Here is a 14,856-nt window from a genome sequence, read left to right as displayed (position 1 = left end):
TGTTCATTTTGTAACTGATATCTTCATTCAAACAATCTGATAAACAAGAAAAATGCATTCTCTTTCACGGTGCTTTAGCATGAACCGAGCCCTTGATGCGAAACAAAGTTTCGATTTGTTTATGACTAGTTGCATCGTAACGTGTTTATGCCGTCACTTTATGACATCACGCCGGATTTAAAGCATTAGGTCTGGGCACTAGAATTCTTGACGCGATTAACACCAGAGCTGGACATTAAAATGCTTTTATAACGTTAATGAATAACACGTAAAAATATCAGCAGACAACGACATACATATAACTTTTCTCAGCAGAAGTGAAATAATATTATTGCGCGGGTTTCCCTAAGTCCAGAGCAAAATGTGCGAGCATTTTGTACATTGTTTAAAGAATGGCTAGTCCGTGTTCAGAGTGCAAGCGATTACGAACGCAAAGACTCCGAAAACAAAGTAACTCCTTAGAACTTGAAGGGTGATGGCTTATGCGGCTAGCATTTAAAATTTTGCCATTTTACCGCTAACGGTTAGTTTCTTTGCATTGTTTTAAAGTGAAATTTTTACGGTTAGGGTTAACGACTAACGGCTAAAATTCGTCGATTTCATACGCCTGACAGCTTTTTTTTTTTGCCGTTTTACTTCGATTAAGTGCCTTCCTTCCAATAATCTTCCATTGTCTTTTAAACCGAAATTTGATAAAAGCATCGAGAGAGTAAGAACATATCTTCGGACCGAGTAAGCCTCGTGTACAACTACACGGGAATTGCTCCGTTCTTCCGCAACCACTTCTTTTGTAAAGTCAGCGGGTTTAAATTCAAGTTTTTGAGGCATGTTTGAACTCTACCAACTAGCAACGAGATGGTTTTGTATTTGCTTGCTTTTGTTACCCTTACTGGATCCTACAACGCTATGGTGGCGTTTTCAGTCGTGTTTGTGCTCATGGACGTTCACCTTAAGGGCTTAATGCGTCTTGTTGTACTGGAATGTGTAGGTCGTAAAAGAACAGAGGGAGGCTGCGGCTTTCTTGTCATTGGCGTCAGATTTGCATCGTGTATTGGACCAGTCATTATAGGTAAATAGTACTTTGTGGATAAGAGTAGTTTTTAGTCGACTGCTAGCCTTTTTTATTCAGAATGCTGCAAGACACACGCTTCTCCACCTGCTGGAAGATTTGAGACTAGTCGGGAAGAAGTTTGTTTTTCCTGGAGTCAAGCACTAATAGTTAGGGTTAAATCATGCCTTGTTTATCTCATGCAAAGAATAGAGGGAAAAAATAAGAAAAAAACATGCAGAACGAAAAATACTTTGTTTCTTAGGCTTTGTATTCAAACAATTACAACAACAACAAGAATAACAATTTATTCAAATAGTTGTTTTTTGATTGGGTTAGATGTCATTTCAGAACATAATACTCCTTTTATTTCTATGCTTTGGTGCTCTCTGTTTTTCGAGAAAGGCCCCGTGGCCCAATGGATAAGGCATCTGACTACGAATCAGGGGATTCCAGGTTCGAATCCTGGCGGGGTCGCTGTTATTTTAAGTAAATAAACTTTTTAGCCACTGGATTTCTTTTAACATTTTTAATTGTGTCCTAAATTCTAACCACATTGTTTGAAAGAGGTCAAGTGAGACAAGCAAATACTGGTGCATGTATAGATTGGTGCATCAAAGTTTAGTTCCCCAGACATCTGTTATTTATAGCCTTGAAATTATTATTATTTTTTTTTTAAATTTATGGCAGATTTCAGTATTGGAGATAACACTTTCTTGGTAATAATCAACAACAATCCATGTGAATCCAAAATATTTAAGGTAAGTTTTAAATAGTACCATTATCCTTTAAAACAAGATGCATTTTTTTAATATTGCAGTTTATGAACCTTTAGTTAGTTTCATCCCATGAAAATGTCGGAAGAAACACTTTTTTTATTTTCCAGCAAACTTTACCTGATGCTTAGTCTATGATACTTGTCTTTTTTTAAGTGATTCATTTTGTTATGTGTAATTTGCACAACGTAAGTAAATGAAGCAAAGAATTCTTTTTAGTGCTACTCAAAACTGTTTTTTTTTTTTTAACATTTTTCTCTTTGAGGGAGTTTTCCTCTTGAAAAGGTATTTTTCAAAACAGCTATCCAATACCAGCTCCTCGATGAATCCTCAATAATGAAACTTAGGCTGGAAAATTTTTGACTCAATGAGTAAGAAATCTAACCCTTTAACTCCAAAATATAACTATCAATTCACTGCATCGCCAGGCAAGCATTTCTTGAAGTTTTTGCTGTGAGAATTTAACGTTGATCCAACAATATCCCCTTGTTTAATTGGTCTTTCTTCTCAACACTTTGTACTTGAAATTGTAATGATATATTTAAGGAATATTCCCTTTTGGTCACACCTGTGAGTGAAAAGGCTAACACGTCAACATTTTCATTCTCGACAGGATTACTTAACCGAACAAAACATTTGTGAAAAAGACTTGTTACAGAAGTGTGTTCTAAAGCTGTACTCCAAATAATACACGACAGTGGGTGGGTGGTGCGTTGCGTTTTTGATCCGAAGTAAAAGTGTCTATTAAGGTATAGGAGGGATCTTCTCGTGAGGGAGAGGAGGAGGGGAGGTGGGAGGGACGGGTGTCCAGCGATAGCGACCTTCTGGCGTTTGTAGGTAGGGGCTAAGTGCGCTCCGCACTCCAGTCACTCCAGGATCCTTCCTTCCCCCCCCTTCCCTTGCGGCTGTGCGCGAGCTTAAAAGATGTTCTTGGGACTAAGAGCTTTTGCTTTCTTGTACATTGCAATAGATGTAAGACGGAAATCCATGGGAGACCGAGTTTGGTTTGGATTAGCGCAAGGTTCGAGTTAGCGCAGGTTAATGTTATTGGAAATCAACTCAACTGAAACCTCAACACAAGTGAAGACTAAAGCATTCCTGGTTATTTTCTCCTATTGATGCAGCAAGCCATGATATCAACTCAGAAAGTGTGCTTTGTTACAGATGCGCATTGCGGAATTTCAAGGAGCTAGCGTATCAGTTTCGTCGTGACATACCAATGGATCAGCTACCAGGCAAGTATCCTAGAAGCCTGTCTTTATTTTTATCACTCTAATGATTACATGCAGGTGGGATTGGGAGACCCAAAGTTCGGTTACCAACATAAAAAAAACTGGGACAAAGTTACAGAGACAAGATACCCATCGGTTAAACGTATTCATTGGTGAAAACATAATAAAAATGGACGCAGCAGTCTATAACACGGCATGCGATTTAGAGCGCTTTTCCATTGAGTGTCGTAAAACCAAAACCAAAGTTATCCAGACGATCGATCAGAAGAAAGGAAAAAACCTCAAGAGCCAATCCCGGCGATAAAGACGAGATTGGTTTTAGTTTTGCATATGATTGGTTGAGAGAATGGTGCGAGTTTTCTGGACCAATCACAAAGCGATCTCGGATTACTCTCCACTCTCAATGGTAAATTGCTTTAATACACCGTCGAAGTACAAGCATGATCCATTAGCTGTCCAGTTAGGGCTGAAAACCAATTACGTTCTAGAATTTTTATATCGGTTTGATTACAGATGAAAACATTATGTTAAAGTCAAAGGTAACCCTTTGTGCACATGTCCTTTCTGATCACAGAGACAGTGCATAGGCGTGCTGATTGTTATTGGGGCAAAATTGCCGAACTCAGAGGACTAAACCGCTTCATGCAAGGTAAGATTCTTGTTTGCAATAGTCATGCTAAGTTATGCTCTCATTTCAGTGTCTGGTTGGAGGAAAAAGTGTTGATATTCAGCGTACTCTGTGTTCTTTTTGTTTTCAGTCGCTTCAATCACATTTCTGAACAGACAAGATTTACATAGCTGAGATTATCTCCATCAACAAGAAGTTTGCCTTACAGTTTGTCAGTAACTATTACAATAAATAATGCATGGTGCATAATAGACCACACTCATCAAATTGCAAACATATCCCAGCATACTTTTTCAAACTGATATTGTCTTCGAAATACCTCATTTGTGTGTTATTTAATGTTTATTTGAATAAAAAAGAGATGAACAATTTTGACAAATTTGGTCAAAATTCACTTATTATTAATTAAGTAATTATCAAATATGACATCGCTACATACATATTTACAAAAGCTTTTAAAAATGATGTTCCAAAAATTAAAATATTTGTTCCTTAAGACATGGTTGTTGATTTATTTCGGTGCTCACAAAAGTTTTCCAAAGACGATGAATAAAACAAACTCAAAGTTACAAACAACGCCCGGCTTTGAAGTTATTAAGCAATTAGAAAAATAGAAGACTTGGTCGCCCGCATTGACGATGATCTGTGGAATGTAAAAGAGAATCCGAGTCAGTGTCACGATTTTAAGTCAAACGAACATTTAACACAATGCTAAATTATTGACAGGTTAATTTTTGGCATTTAATTTACGAAACAGCACTACACTTACTTCCGTATATTGTCTTACTGGCAAACACCTTACGAGGTCTTACGACAATGTTTGAACTCAGGGAGCTTATAACATGCATTTTACAGTTTACTTATTTTTTTTCCACGGGAAACAGTGCTCGCCATAATAAGATGTAATGGGCGATGGTAAGGATATGGACTCTTTAGACAGTTGAAAAAAAGATTAGCGGGTACTTTGCAAAGGTACTAAAGCTGAAGGGTACACTGGCAATTCTAATTGTCTAACTGGTTTGTCTCTACGGAAGACTTCACCACCGTTCGCACAGAAGTGGACTGTTGAATATGTGCAATCGTATTTTACAAGTTCTCTTCTTCATACCCTTTAGCTGGCTTAGTGGAGGCTTTTGAATTTGATTCAACATTCTTCATGACTTCAAGATCTTTTGCTTTGACCGGAAAGTTTTCCACTTCAAGACATCCAGCGTTTTCCAATAGAGTGTCAAACCATGATGGTTGAAGGTCAAAATAATCTTTGCCTAGATAAAAGATAAATGAAGTTTTGTTTTATGATGGCAAGGCAGAGAATTTTGTTTCCACATAAAGATACCTGAGATTTTTAGCTTACTGAACCAAAAGTGGATTAATTTCAGCGAGACATTTATTCTAAACCGCCGCAAAAACCGTAACCTTGAGCACTCGATAAGGGAGTAGGCTAACTCTTTTCAATTCAAGCTACCTCCTCCGAAAAAGGGTTGATCTGACTGGATAAGTCACGAGTCTTGATGCAGCAGAAATCATAACAGTCTGAGCTTAAACAAAGTTGGAAGTAGGGATATGTATTGGTTTTGTTACGCCTTTGGCTTTCTTGGAAAAGAAGTTCACCTTAATACCAGAGGAATCTGTGTTATATTTGTATGATGTAACACCTCATTAAGTTGCTCATTTTAAGAGAATCAGGCGAGTACATTGCAAAAGTACTAAAGCTCAAGGTTAAATCGACAGTTCTGATTGGCTTAACTGGTTCTGTGTTTGTATGATGTAACACCTCTGTAATTTGCTCATTTTATTAGAATCAGGCGAGTACATTGCAAAAGTACTAAAGTTGAAGGGTACATCGACAATTCTAATTGACTTGACTGGTTCGTCACTATCAGAAGACAGTACTTCGCACAGATTTGGACCATCACTTATGTAGAATCGTATTTTAAAAGTTTCCCTCTACAAACCTTTCTTTATGGCTTCAAGATCTTTTGCTTTAACTGGAACGTTTTCAACTTGAAGACATCCAGCGTTTTTTGATAGAGTGTCAAACCATGATGGTTGATGGTTAAAATAATCTTTGTCTAGATGAAAGATAATTAAAAAATCAAAGCCGATGTATGGAAGAACATGTTATCAGTCCTAAGTATCTAACTGTTTTGTGACTCATAAGACTACACTGCTTTCGCGCAGATGTGGACTGTGGAGGAATCGTATTTTACAAGTTTCCTTCTTCATACCTTTAGCTTGCTCAGTGACGGCCCTAGAATTTGATTTAACATTCCTTAAGGCTTCAAGATCTTTTGCTGTAACTGGAAAGTTTTCAACTTTGAAACATCCACCGTTATTGGATGGAGTGTCAAACCATGATGGTTGAAAGTCAAAGTAAACTTTGCCTAGTTGAGAAAAAAAAGAGAAAAAAAAAGAAGAAGAAATGAAAACCAAACTGCATGGAAGAACTCTTAATAAAATCAAACGATTATTGAAAAGTTGCCAGGGTAAAATTGTTCTTCTTGTCTTGAGGATGGAAATGGTATTTACAAGTTATGCCTTTAGGGAAATGGGAAACGTACTTTTAAGTCAGGCCCGTAAATGCTGACTTCGTTGAGTTTGAGTCATGTTTCATTTTCCATAGTTTGTGAAAGAACCGATTTATTTTCAGTGATAGGTGGTGCAGACCCCTCTTTCCTCTCCAATTACGTCCCCTAACGCTTTCCTGGAATAAAAAATGAGTTCATAAAGACGAGGCCTTCGTATCAACCGCGTTGTCACCACTCAGTTGATACGACGCCATCCCACTTTACATACTCACCATTAACCGTTTGTGGTTTGCTCCGGGACTCTTCTGCTTCTGTTTTACTCTTCTGGACAGTAAAATTAAGGCCCCCCTTTAGCTCGGCAATGTTGTTTCTTGCCTCCGGTAGCTTTTCGTCTATTGATGCCATGTGCTTGACAAAATCAGATTGAGTTCTTTGCACAGTATGTTTTAGCTGGGACAGTTTTTCTTTGAGATCAGCAATGTCTTTGTCATTTCCAAAGAGGGTTTGCTTAAGAAAGCCAATCTCCTTCTCTTTAGCTGTTAAAACACAAATTAATATTGCAGTTACTTATTATAAACGTTTGAACAAATTCAAGGTCTGAGCGATAAAGTTAACCGGGAAAACACAAAAGACGGAACTATCTAGAACGAGAAGCAGGAGGGAGGGGGGGATCGGTAACTCCTAGTAAAATGGCTTCCTAGTCCGTGCGCACTTTTCTTTTCATGCATGCGTGACCACATAAAACTAACCGTTAATATCTGTTTCAAGGTAGATGATCTTCTGTGTTAGTTGTTCCTTTTCTCTTGCAGACTGGAAAAAAAAATTGCCAAAAATGGTATCTTTTTAATTAACGAAATAAGAAGAGAGCAAAAAAGCTGGGATACAAAACATTATCAACTTGCAATCCCGCGTGAAGATAGTGGAATGTCTAAGAGTGGCGTCATAATCTAAGAATTTCATTTGCGCGCGCTTTTTCATCTCTCCACGAAGAAAAAGCTTTTTAAACTCAGTTACCTGAACGCCTTTAATGCAGAAAAATTTCAGTTGCGTTAAATGTTTCGTCAATGTTGGACAGACTTTGAAATGAGCTACTCTTGAAGGGAACCGTTTTACAATTGAAATTAACCAATTACGACCTATTTTCACAGCTTCTGTATAGAATCAGGTCTAGTTGCGCGTTTGCTATGAAAATGACTTTAGCTTCTTTTTTTCATGCCCCTTCGGATAACAAATTGTAACTTCTAAAACAACTAAACTTACTTTTTTAACGAAAAAAAGGAGGTTTAATGATAGGAAACGCCCACCTCAACAGCCATGATTCGTGCCCCGTGTGAGGCCTCCCAAGGCTCATGATAATTCTCAGCAGAACAATTTGTGACATTGACTTCTTCATCGAAAATTCTCGCAGAACAGGATTTCCTCACAGATTCTTTGTCACCTGACTTGTTTTTGTTCATTTTGTAACTGATATCTTCATTCAAACCATTCGATAAACAAGAAAAATGCATTCTCTTTCACGGTGCTTTAGCATGAACCGAGCTCTTGATGCGAAACAAAGTTTTGATTTGTTTATGACTGGTTGCATGGTAACGTGTTTATGCCGTCACTTTATGACATCTTACCGGATTTAAAGTATTAGGTCTGGGCACTAGAATTTTCTTGAAGCATTAACACCAGAGGTGGACTTTAAAATGTTTTTATAACGTTAATGAATAACACGTAAAAATATCAGCAGACAACGACATACATATAACTTTTCTCAGCAGAAGTGATATAATATTATTGCGCGGGTTTCCTAAGTCCAGAGCAAAATGTGCGAGCATTTGGTACATTGTTTAAAGAATGGCTACTCCGTGTTCAGAGTGCAAGCGATTACGAATGCAAAGACTCCGAAAACAAAGTAACTCCTTAGAACTTGAAGGGTGATGGCTTATGCGGCTAGCAATTAAAATTTTTGCCATTTTACCGCTAACGGTTAGTTTCTTTGCATTCTTTTAAAGAGAAATTTTTACGGTTAACTTTTGTTGACGACTAACGGCTAAAATTCGTCGATTTCATACGCCTGACAACTTTTTTTTTTTGCCGTTTTACTTCGATTAAGTGCCTTCCTTCCAATAATCTCCCCTTGTTTTTTAAGGCAATTTAATCAAATAGTTCTTTTTTGATTGGGTTAGATGTCATTTCAGAACATAATACTCCTTTTATTTGTCTGCTTTGGCGCTCTCTGTATCTCGAGAAAGGCCCCGTAGCCCAATGGATAAGGCATCCGACTACGAATAAGGGGATTCCAGTTTCGAATCCTGGTGGGGTCGCTGTTATTTTAAGTAAATAAACTTTTTAGCCACTGGATTTCTTTTATCATTTTAATCATCTTTCACAAGGTTAGAAAACCAGATACTACGTGTGGGGCGTAGTTATGTTTTCTAGAGTAGCATTGCTGCGTTTGCTATCAAAAAGCATGGAATGGTTATTCAATATTCTCCGGCTTCTATAAAATGTCATCCTTTAGTAAAATGCAGCCACCCCCGGTCCAGTTATGATGCTTGTCACGTTTGCTTGTTTTCCCAACTTATTATTGAAAGTCAGCTTAATGTAAACTCAACAACTGAAGGCTAAGGCATTCGTTCTTATTTTCTTCTATAGATGCAGCATGCCATGATATCAACTCGGAATGTGTGCTCTGTTACAGATATGCATTGCCGAATTTCAAGGAGCTAGCGTATCAGTTTCGTCGTGAAGGCAAGGCAAGTATTTCAAGAGTCTGATTTTTTCATAACTGTAATGATTACATGCAGGCAGGATTGGGAGACTCAGAGTTCGGTTACGAACTTAACAAAACTAGGACAAAACTAAAGTCAAGATACCCATCGGCTAAACGTATTCATAAGTGAAAACATGATGAAAATTAACGGAGCAGTCTGTCACATAGCATGCGATCTAAAGCGCTTTTCGATTGAGTGTCGTGAAACCAAGACCAAAGTAACCCAAAAGGCCAATCAGAAGAAAGGAGAAAACCTTTATAGCCAATGGGAACATAAAGTAATAGTAATCAAACGGCCTGAAGCGTGGGAAAGCGCGGACGACCATTTCGTGATTAATTTTAGTTTTGCATCTGATTGGTTGAAAGAATGGTGCGAGTTTTCAGGACCAATCACAAAAAGATGTCAGTTACTTTCGACACTCAACTTTAAAGGTAAACTGTTTTCATACACCGTCGAAATACAAACATGATACGTCAGCTTTCCAGTTGGTGCTGAAAACTAATAACGCTCTAGAAGTTGATATCGGTTTGATGACAGATGAGAACATTTTGTCAAACCCAAAGATAACTCTTTGTGCGCATGTCCTTTCTTATCAGAGAGACATTGCAGAGACGGGCTGATTGTTGTTGGGGTAAAAATTGCCGAACTGAGAGGACCAAGCCACTTCATGCGAGGTAAGGCTCTTGTTGGCAATAGTTATGCTAAGTTATGCTCCCATTTCAATGTTTGTTTCAGCGTTTGAGGAAAAGGGTCGACATTCAGCGTACTCTGTGTTCTTTTGTGAACAGACAAAATTTACATAGCTGAGATTATCTTCATCAGCACGAAGTTTGCCTAACAGTTTGCCAGTACCCTTTACAGTGAATAATGCATGGTGCATCATGGACCACGCTAATCGGAATGCATATCCCAGCATACTTTTTCAAACTGATATTGTCTTCGAAAGTATGTACTTCATTTGCATCTCACGTTTATTTGAATAAAAAAGAGATGAACAACTTTGACAAATTTGGTCAAAAGTCACCAAATAATTATTATTTGGACCCTCATGGCCAGGGAAAGGCCTATGATTTTCCTTTAAAGATGAAAGCTTACCTTGGAAACTCACCAAAGCATTTCGTTGTGCAAGCAAGGAAACTTCTTCAAGCACCAAAAATGCCCCTTGAGATGGTATCTCTCACAATTAATACTAAAGCATGCATTGAAGAATATTTACCAACTTAACTTTTAGCTAATTAATAATTTTTGTAACACCAACGAGGCATTGATATTTGGTTGATAGAGGTACTTTTAAAGAAGGATATATAGTTTTACATTTGAATGTATTTAACACATAATACAACATGCTTGTCATCAATAACATTAAATTATGTTTTTATATGAAACTGAATGTGTTCAGAGGTGCTTTTAAGTTACCATTTTGATTGATATTTATTTCCCCTAGTTTTCAGCTTTTGAAAGGTAGCAGAATTTGAAGTGAATACAAGTCAAAGAGATATAAAAGTCAAGCCAAATAGAAGTTGTGCAGCAATGCCTCCCCTGACGTTAGTGAAGGAGAGAAATAAGTTGGGTTTTGTTCATTTTGCAGAGTCCTTTCTTCCTCTGTATTTCTTTGCAAATCCCTCATTTCATGTATCAGCTTTTGCGTTTCTTCCTCTAGATCATTAAAATTTTTCTTTCAGTCTGAAAGCTCATCTCCTGCGAGATGAAGGTCCCTTTCCGCTCCCTCAATAGACACTAGTTCACTGTATAGAATGCTTAAAGTGAGATATTTTGACTAAAACTGTTCCCTTTTTCTTCCTTTGGTTTGCCCATATTTGCTTGCCACAACTCTTGCTTCTCTTTCTAGCTTGCCTTGGATAGGGTAGCCTGTCTCTCAACTAACTCTAAACCATGATCTGGAAACCGTGGCATTAAGAAATTCAATGTAATCACGTCCATCCTGAACATTTTCATGCCATATCTTTAGTAATAGGTATGATATATTTACTACCTGTTTTACATATGATAAAGTTGGCTCTGGGACAAAGATTTTCCATTCATAGCTTCTCTGCATGTACCTTGAAATTACATCTGACATTTTTGTGATGTATTTTGGGTTCCTTATATTTTATGTGAAGGAAATCTGCATTTCTGAAATCAAATTTACAAGTGTGTAAATCTAGGCTTTCTATAACAAGTCCCAGTTCCTCGATGTATTAGAACGCACGTGTCTGATGAACGGTTCATTCAAACACGACCGAATTGGCCGCCTATCTATGCAGCCGAATAAGCCAGGTTGCAAAGTTTGTTTTGGGAGAAAGAAATTGGAGGCCCGTCGTAAAGAAATTTTGCGCAAGACCACGGTGGTTTCTCGAACTCCACACACACTCACATCAGTCCATTTGCAGACGTATTTACAGGATAAAATTTGCCTTTTTTAAGTTCCCTTGGACCTTATTTCCTACATGGGCGGAAGCCGCGAAATACACAAAAAGAATCTGCAACAACAGGAGAATGTTTTGCGAGGTCGAGGAACCACTTTTTGTCATAAGACGCCTAACCTTACGACCTTTGATTGAGGATATCTCAGACAAATCTCAGACACTTGAAGGAGTTACACTTGAGCAAAAAACACCCTATTTGATATGCATTTGAACCTTACAAGGAAGTCTCTTTGATTTATCTATTTATATTTTCGAATTTGTCAGATGTTCTGAAAAAAAGTGAGAGGTCGGGGAAACATGTGCAGCATCTCGAGGTATTTTTATTTTTCAATTTAGTTCATTGTGCCATACATGTTATTGTAACGCTCCAGCCATTTTTAAATACTCCGTTCCCAAGCAGCAAACCACCACCGCCGCCATTTTGTCCGTTATTTCTGGCAATGAATCCAAGTAATGAGGAGGAGTCAAAAATACCTTCTGACAATACAAATGCGCAATCAATGGCAAGTTGTTAGCAAGGAAAAGAAAAAGATTTAAAAAACAAAAACAAAGGAACAATGAAGATGGGACACAGTCCGTTGCAAAGGTCTCCGATAATTCCATTCCTGTTGCCGCCAAAAATTCGATTGATTACAAATTCGTACTCTTCTTTTGTCACAGTTCATTCGTGCCTTTTGTTCTGTGCGCATAACTTTCATCAATATTCTGTTACTCTTTCCTGCATAATTGCCTTTTGTTTATGTCCCTTGTATTAGTCTTTACCGCGGATTTTATTCATTCGGATCAACTGTTTAACTATTCGAACCGTCTAACTGCTTATGCCGTCTCTGTCGATCGCTTTACGCCGCTTTACGTTGCTTTCCGTTGCTTTACATCGTCTTTAATTTGGCAGTTGACCCACATCTCGTGCGACGTTTGTAAGTGTCTTTTGTTTTCCTTTATTTTTGCTTTCTTGTTTGTTTATTTCTTTACCTTGAATTGTGACAACTATAACTTGTAATCCATTTCTTGCAACCGGTTACATATTTATTTCTGAACTTCGTTTCGTTTAGCCATTTTGGAAGTGAAGTTGGACATGTAACGAGCATTTGTGGCTACAACACTGATGTACAACCCTATCAATTGGAGCTTCCTTAACAAAGACAAATATATGTTATAAGCTAGAAAAAGTTGGCCATCGAGCAGTGGTCAAGTTATTCTGTAGGGCCACCTCCAAGGCTATGAAGGCCAACCTCAAAGCTAGCCTGAAGAATTCGCCGGACCAATTCGTTCTCTATGTCGGCTCCAATAACCTTTAATATAAAAAGAGTTGCAAGATGCTGAATCGATCATAGACAAATCGAAAATTCATCCGATTCCACCTCCGCCATATCGAGGCTTACTTCCACAAGGGATGAATTCAATAGAGCAGTGAAAGATGTGAATAAACATCTAAAGAGCTACTGCCGTCAGAATGGATGGAACCTAATCCAGCATCTAAAGATCACAGAAATTGGCCTAATCAAGGGAGGACTGCATCTTAGTTATAGAGGTAATCAAAACATTTTTAACAACTTTAACGCGCTCTCCGCAGATTTCCTGAGTGCTCAGTGTATTAAATCCAACAATGAATTCCGTATACTGAATGAAAGTGATAGAGAGGGTCCAACATAGGTTTGGCAGGATGCAGGATGAGGCTTAAAATCGAGGCGGGATGTGGAATACGAGATACTTTAAAGGCGAGATGCGGGATGAAGATAGGAAGGCGAGACCGGGACATACTCCGATTCGAATGCGGGATAGGGGTTGGGACAGGTATAGGCGAGCTCATAAAAAGTATTTCTTTGCTTTAGAAACGGGCTTAATTAATGCTCCCGTGTAAATTGAGGTTGACATGCCTAAATGATTCAGTAGTACGTCCAGTTTTCTCTGTATTAGCTACAAATGTTTACACGAAACACCATGGTATATTCAGTTTTCTCGCTATCGTAATTTTCTCTCACGAGTATGTCTGAGTGATCATTTGTTTCTGTACGATATTATCGGTTTTTTGAGGATTTCTCTTGGCAATGGTTGTTGCTGTACTAAATGCCACTTGCTCATAAGGATTTTTTTTAAGGTTTGGAGATTTGGAACTGTTGGATTGTATTGTCGGTCAGCGCAGGAAAGGGCTTGAACTTTATTACAAATGACGATTGACCCATCCAAATATATTGCCTACTACCACGCAGCGCCTACGACTAAACGTACTTATTCTACATAGGAAGTAGAACATCTGGGAACAGGCCCTGTAACCAGCATTATTTATAACTGAAATAATACTAATAATAATAATTACAAAATTTATGTAGCGCCATTTCCATTTAGCACAATGGCGCTTTACAATAAGTAAAGAAATAGAAAACTAAATCTAACCTGCTTACGATGAACAAATATGTGACTACATGATTTAAGAATATCTCATAAAGCGCTATTAAAAACATATGAACCTCTTGCGAGGGCCATATCTATTGCTCAGAAAAATAAAATAACATAAAATGCACAAAAAAAGGTCTATTCAGGAAAACTCGCTAGGCACTAAGGTGGATAATTTCTAATTTTAAATACAGCTATTATCTATACCTTTTAGCAAGTTAAAAGTGGGGGCATATAAATCTCCTACGAAACAGAGTTACGCTTAGTCTTTCGACTCCCAATGAAGCCCAAAATCCTTGAAATTATAAGGTTTCGATGATGCGAGATGTCTGAGAATGAATTTTACATACTGGCTTGGCCTCATGATCGAAATCTACATTAAGGTGCCAGGTTGAACAGCTGTTTTGTGGTAATGAGGTTAGCATCGTAGCAATCGTAATGTAGGCAGAATCTTTTAGTTAAGTCTCTTGGTTTTTTTACAAAAGAAAAGTTGAAGCTCTTAACTCGGAGAATGGGCTATTTTTGGTGGAAAAATCAGCATCTTTCCAAAGTGCCGGAGGGTTGTTCACGTCTCTGATCTTGGAAATCTTGTACTGTGCCGGTTGACTATTGACTTGGGAAGCATTTTCAAGTAAAGATTTCATGCCGTTAGGGTTTTAGCTGGTGATGGGAAGGGTCGTAATGAAGCGGGGACAGCCTCACGAGGATGAAGACCTCGAAGAAAAATGAATATCGAGTGAGTTCCCTCTAGTTTACAGTGTTTGTGGCCGAAGGCGAAGTCTGGGGAACATACGGACACTTGGTGAGCCAAACGAGGCGAGTCATCTAATATTTGATTTATCTTAAATTTATTCGTACAAACATTCTAATTCTTATGATAAAGCACAAGAGCTTATGTGTTGTTTCAACCTGCCCCCCTCCTGCCCGGTACGACTCGTGTGCATTTGACTGTCGTCCGTGCCAAGGGAGTAAGGAATTAAAAAACCTTACCCTCCCAGGGTGGTTAATTTAAAGCGGAGGTGTCAAGTGTTTCTATAGGGAATACAAGCGTCTTATTTTTAA

At 38.2% G+C, this 14,856-nt stretch overlaps 1 non-coding gene across 1 annotated transcript; it reads left to right on the top strand.

Moving 5' to 3' along the window:
* The first annotated feature begins 1,452 nt into the window (after positions 1–1,452).
* On the top strand, positions 1,453–1,525 carry Trnar-acg (transfer RNA arginine (anticodon ACG)). The gene has a single exon. It is a non-coding gene; the product is annotated as a tRNA-Arg (tRNA).
* The last annotated feature ends 13,331 nt before the right edge of the window (positions 1,526–14,856 follow it).

This window comes from Pocillopora verrucosa, chromosome 7, assembly GCF_036669915.1.
Source record: "Pocillopora verrucosa isolate sample1 chromosome 7, ASM3666991v2, whole genome shotgun sequence".
Taxonomy (NCBI): domain Eukaryota; kingdom Metazoa; phylum Cnidaria; class Anthozoa; order Scleractinia; family Pocilloporidae; genus Pocillopora; species Pocillopora verrucosa.
The sequence above is the reverse complement of the archived record's forward strand: the minus strand, read 5'-3'. Positions and strand labels throughout refer to the sequence as shown.